Source organism: Coregonus clupeaformis, unplaced genomic scaffold, assembly GCF_020615455.1.
Source record: "Coregonus clupeaformis isolate EN_2021a unplaced genomic scaffold, ASM2061545v1 scaf1181, whole genome shotgun sequence".
In the NCBI taxonomy this organism is placed as follows: Eukaryota; Metazoa; Chordata; class Actinopteri; order Salmoniformes; family Salmonidae; genus Coregonus; species Coregonus clupeaformis.
The window spans coordinates 151,086-157,500 of NW_025534635.1; the positions used below are offsets into that span (position 1 = coordinate 151,086).

At 47.4% G+C, this 6,415-nt stretch overlaps 1 pseudogene; it reads right to left on the reverse strand.

The window, feature by feature from the left end:
* Positions 1–4,906: 4,906 nt before the first annotated feature.
* The window catches only part of LOC123486372, a 14,858-nt pseudogene continuing 13,349 nt past the window's right edge, over positions 4,907–6,415 (reverse strand).

A 6,415-nucleotide genomic window follows, 5' to 3' on the forward strand; every position in this document is an offset into this window, starting at 1 on the left:
TCCATTTTGAATTCAGGCTGTAAACACAACAAATGGGGAATAACACGGGTGTGAATACTTTCGGAAGGATGTACATGTATATTTATATATTTATTTCAGAGTGGTCCTCATCATGTAAACAGCATCCATTTCATATTGTTATGCAATTATGTTTTTCATAATAAACTTGAACTTGAACTAGCTATTGTGATGGCAGGGGTGTGGGGGTGTGGCTATAACAGTTTAGTATGTACCCCTACAGGGGTACAGTAGCTAGTGTGGTGGCAGGGGGTGTGGCTATAACAGTGTAGTATGTAAGGCCCCATACAGGGGTACAGTAGCTAGTGTGGTGGCAGGGGGTGTGGCTATAACAGTGTAGTATGTACGCTCATACAGGGGTACAGTAGCTAGTGTGGTGGCAGGGGGTGTGGCTATAACAGTGTAGTATGTACGGCCCTATACAGGGGGTACAGTAGCCAGTGTGGTGGCAGGGGGTGTGGCTATAACAGTGTAGTAGGGCCCTATACAGGGGTACAGTAGTAGTGTGGTGGCAGGGGGTGTGGCTATAACAGTGTATATGCACGGCCCCCAACAGGGGCAGTAGCTAGTGTGGTGGCAGGGGTTGTGGCTATAACAGTGTAGTATGTACGGCCCTATACAGGGGTACAGTAGCTAGTGTGGTGTCAGGGGGTGTGGCTATAACAGTGTAGTATGTACGGCCCATACAGGGGTACAGTAGCTAGTGTGGTGTCAGGGGTGTGGCTATAACAGTGTAGTATGTAAGGCCCTATACAGGGGTACAGTAGCTAGTGTGGTGGCAGGGGGTGTGGCATAACAGTGTAGTATGTACGGCCCTATACAGGGTACAGTAGTAGTGTGGTGTCAGGGGGTGTGGCTATAACAGTGTAGTATGTACATGTCCCATACAGGGGTACAGTAGCTAGTGTGGTGTCAGGGGTTGTGGCTATAACAGTGTAGTATGTACGGCCCTATACAGGGGTACAGTAGCCAGTGTGGTGGCAGGGGGGTGTGGCTATAACAGTGTAGTATGTACGGCCCTATACAGGGGTACAGTAGCTAGTGTGGTGGCAGGGGGTGTGGCTATAACAGTGTAGTATGTACGGCCCTATACAGGGGTACAGTAGCTAGTGTGGTGTCAGGGGGTGTGGCTGCTGTGTCATAATAACAGTTGTCTAATCTGTGATTATCAGGATTATCTAAGAGCAGTGTGCTGGTCAGTCCTTTACACTGTTCTAGTGTTCCTAATCTACTGTCACAATCTGACACTACTACTCCTACAGAGGAGAGGAGACGCTAGGGCTAGGGTCTGACACTACTACTCCTACAGAGGAGAGGAGACGCTAGGCTAGGTCTGACACTACTACTCCAACAGAGGAGACGCTAGGCTAGGTCTGACACTACTACTCCTACAGAGGAGAGGAGACGTAGGCTAGGTCTGACACTACTACTCCTACAGAGGAGAGGAGACGCTAGGCTAGGGTCTGACACTACTACTCCTACAGAGGAGACGCTAGGCTAGGGTCTGACACTACTACTCCTACAGAGGAGAGGAGACGCTAGGCTAGGGTCTGACACTACTACTCCTACAGAGGAGAGGAGACGCTAGGCCAGGGTCTGACACTACTACTCCTACAGAGGAGAGGAGACGCTAGGCTAGGGTCTGACACTACTACTCCTACAGAGGAGACGCTAGGCTAGGTCTGACACTACTACTCCTACAGAGGAGAGGAGACGCTAGGCTAGGTCTGACACTACTACTCCTACAGAGGAGACGCTAGGCTAGGTCTGACACTACTACTCCTACAGAGGAGAGGAGACGCTTGGGCTAGGTCTGACACTACTACTCCTACAGAGGAGAGGAGACGCTAGGGCTAGGTCTGACACTACTACTCCTACAGAGGAGAGGAGACGTAGGCTAGGTCTGACACTACTACTCCTACAGAGGAGAGGAGACGCTAGGCTAGGTCTGACACTACTACTCCTACAGAGGAGAGGCTAGGCTAGGTCTGACACTACTACTCCTACAGAGGAGACGCTAGGCTAGGTCTGACACTACTACTCCTACAGAGGAGAGGAGACGCTAGGCTAGGTCTGACACTACTACTCCTACAGAGGAGACGCTAGGCTAGGTTAGCCTTGTGCTACAGCATACGCCTGCTGCTGCTGCTACTTTGTCTGTTGTTTACAATAGTTCTGCACCTATGCATAATGTATTGCTTGCTATATTATGAATGGCTATTGGTAGTATTTTTCCCACTCCAGGTGCAAACAATTTAAAGGGATACTTCGGGATTTTGGCACTGACGCGCTTTATCTACTTCCCCAGAGTCAGATGAACTCATGGATACCATTTGTGTCTGTGTCCAGTATGAAGGAAGTTAGAGGTAGTTTTGCGAGCCAATGCTAACTAGTGTTAGCGCAATGACCGTAAGTCTATGGGTAAAATCCCAAAGTATCACTTTAATGTGTCATAAAAAATGATAGATAATGAGAGGCCACACCCACACCCACACACACCCACACCCACACACACACACACCCACCCACCCACACACACACACACCCACACACACACACACCCACACACACACACCCACACACACCCACACACACACCCACACACACACACACACCCACACCCACACACACCCACACGCACACACCCACCCACACGCACACACCCACACCCACCCACACACACCCACACGCACACACCCACACCCACCCACACACACACACACACACCCACACCCACACACACCCACACGCACACACCCACACCCACCCACACACACACACCCACACACACACAGCAGTATGGAAGAACAGGTAAATCAGTGAAGACACAGTAGGCCTCGTCAGCCTCCCTGTCACAAGAAGAGCATCATGAGAGCATCAGGAAAGAGGAAAACACTTCTTCTAGTTATTATAATCATCACTATTATTGGTTTAATATTTCTGTTTTGAAGGGGGGGGGGGGGGACAATACAATATACACGTGGAGCATAATTATGGATCGCATCACGACAACAATCTTTCAGAGAGAATAATATAGACAAGAACACACTCCGAGAGGCCTGGAGTCTGTATGTTGCAAAAGTGTAATTAACTGCATATAAGGATAAGGGCTGCTGATATTTACATGAGTAGTACTTTGCCACAACACTCATTGGATGACAAAGGAAAGACTTGTCTGTCATTGGCTGAACAGTGGGCAGCGTTGGCAGGGATTGGACAATAGACATTCCAAGCAGGAAGGAACCCCAGGGATAGAGGTTCCGTTGAACAACAATGTCTAAAAGGGTATGTCCCATATGGCATCATATTCCCTATATAGTGCACTACTTTTGAACAGGGCCCATAGGGCTCTGGCAAAAAGTAGTGCACTACATAGGGAATAGGACGCACCAAAGCCTCCATGTCAAAGACAGGATCATCAAAATAATACATATATGAAGTATAAAATGAAAAAGTAATTATTAATAAAAATATAATTTTTGATGGACAACTATTTTTATGTACCCTATACCCACAATAATTATTTGCAGTCCTCTCTCCGAGTTCCTCTGTTTCGTTTTTCTTCTTCTTCTAATTAATTCCCAGACACACATTTGAACTCTATAACACATTTGTTACATCCTCTAACATAGCTGTGCGGTAGACATGTTCGTCTGGTAGCTGTGTGAATTTCATGACATTGGCTTAGAGATGACTATTGTATGGTCACAATAGCTGTGGCCCACCTGTTGAATAGAGAGATACAGCAGGATGTTATTGGACAGTTAGCAGCCACGGGCCAGTGACCAGTAACCAAGTCCAGACAAGGTAATGATACTGTAAAATGACAAACACCATTCATTTAAAGGTAGAGTGAGAGGCCTATGTTTTGTAGAAGGATGCTGCCGTTTTCTCTCCCTTTCTTTCTCTTCTCTTGTTCAAACATGTCCAGCCAAGGTCTCCGAGTCCTCCTCCCTTCAAACCACACAACTCTTGTTCTTCTTGTCCTCTGGGACTCACATGGTCCCTATGTGTACACAGAGCTATGTTCGCTTTCATGAGCTGTCCTGTCTTCAAGGCTAGAGGTCAACATGATGTGTAGTGGGTAGATGGATAGAACACCTGCTGTGGTTCCATGGTTCCAGAGTTCCAAACTCAACAGTTCATGTGTGAGGTGGTGTCCTTTGGCTTGGTCTGGTGGTTTCTAAGCGCTCTACCAGGGTGATGGTAAGAGGGTGATGAAAAAGGGGTGATGAAAAGAGGGTGAGATGTAAAACAGAATGCAAAAACAACCTGTGGTGGGAAGGGTGGAGAAGAGGGGAGTGAGTGAGTGGAAGAGGAGGTCAAAGGAGCTTTGGCACAGTTCATTGGGATCCATCCCTTTCTATCTTTCTCTTTCCCTCTCTCTCGCTCTCTGACTTCCTCGCCTCTCTTGCTCTGAAGAGTCTGTAAAGTAAAAGAGGAGTCTATCCAGCCCCCCCCTCCCATTCCACCAACCAGGGAACAAGGATACTGGTGACATCATTTCCTGGTCATCACGGCACAAGCCACCAATCAGGGGACAGTTGCGAAGGGGAGGGGAAGCAAATTGCCGACCAGGAGACAACAAACAAAACGAACAGACATAGCAGGCCTTTCTGTTTGGCATTCGCCTGCTGTCAGTCAAGTCCTCCCTCAGGCAGCTTGAGTCATAGAAAAGTCTCATTCAATTACTATCAACGCATTTGCTTACTTTATTTATTTATATATTTATTTATTTATTTATTATTGTTATCTAATCTCACACCCTCATAGGCTACATGTCCTTCCATTCCAACCCCTCCCTTCCCATGTCGAACTGTCCACTCCATCCATCCATCCATCCATCCATCCATCGTCCAAACTCTTCTCTCATTTTATTTCTCCTCCCTTCCTTTGCTACTTGCAGACAAACTGATCCACCAGGGAAGTGCACCTCTTACACTTGACGTAACAACACCAGTGAAACTTGCAGTGGCATCTCTCATGCTTATAGGTCTTGAACTGGTCAACCTCTCCCACAGCACATCAGCTCACACCCGTCCATCCCCTCTGACGTCTTGTTACAGAGTCTCCCCAGGGTTCCCTGGAGCCGGTGGTCTCGTTCTTCAGACAGTAGTCTGGGCTCTGGTCGATGTAGACCAGGTCCTCGGGGGCCGGGGCGTTGAAGCGTTGTCCACCTGCTCCAGTTTTCGTTTGCGTCCGATGCGCATGGCGGCGGCGCTGTCGTACTTCTCCTTCAGGAACTCTCCAACGCGGCGGAAGTCTGCCAGCTGGAGCCAGCACGTCTTCAGACTGCAGGAACCGGACACGCCATGACACTTACACGCCACGTTGGCCAGGTTGTAGACTGACTGGGAGAGGAGAGAGAGGGAGATTAGTAATGGTCCAAGAATACTTCAAATACATTACACATGAAAATCCTGCAAAAAGCTTTACAACTCTGTACATTAACCTAAGTTGTTGCACTTTCTGCCACTTATTAGGCCTGCATACTGACTGTATGGAGTTTTGTTGCTTTCTGATAGATTGGTGCAACACAGCTGCTCTCTAGTGGCTGAATTAAAACATTACACCCTGAGAGTGCCTCCCATCACAGCAGAGCACTGCCAGAGAGAGCCCCGTGGTGTTTCGCTTTAAACTCTCTTTACAAACAGAGAGGCAGCCAGAGGGAGCGTTTTGGGAAACAATGTGGGTGAATGGAGAATGGAGAATGGCCATTTAGTCCTAAAATACACAACAGATCTTTAGTTTAGTGGACTAAAAGCTTCCTGCTGATCTACACAGAGAACCTCCCAGCTGGTTCAATACCACAACCTAACCTAAACAAACAGTTGACTTTAAAATAGCACAGAGAACCAGCAGAGGAAATGTACCATTGTACAAACTAGTCAGACAATTCCACACTGTGCATGTAGACTTTGGGATCAAGGTGAAGATGGGGAGAGAGTTCAAACAGTCACTGACCATTAGATAGGGCCCTTAGAGGAAATGTTAAGCACAAGAACACAACGCACGCACGCACACACACGCACACAGACACACACACACATTCTCTTAAGCATGACTAAAGTAAATAAACATGACTTAAAAGCAAGAGAGTGTCTTTAAAAATCTGAGATACTAACTTTACAAGGATGACTTACAATGATGACTTGTGGTGGCCATCTTTGAGTGTTATTTTTCCTTTTTTGGAAAGGATTTACAAGCACTCATTGGAGGAGTGACATTAAACGAGTGGAAAACAGAGAGAGGACGAGTGGTGACATTAAACGAGTGGAAAACAAAGAGAGAGAGGAGGGTCAGAGACCTGGCCGTGTGGTGGAGGATAACAACCTCTTCCCTCAACGTGACCAAGACAAAGGAGATGATTGTGGACTACAGGAAAAAAAAGAGGACT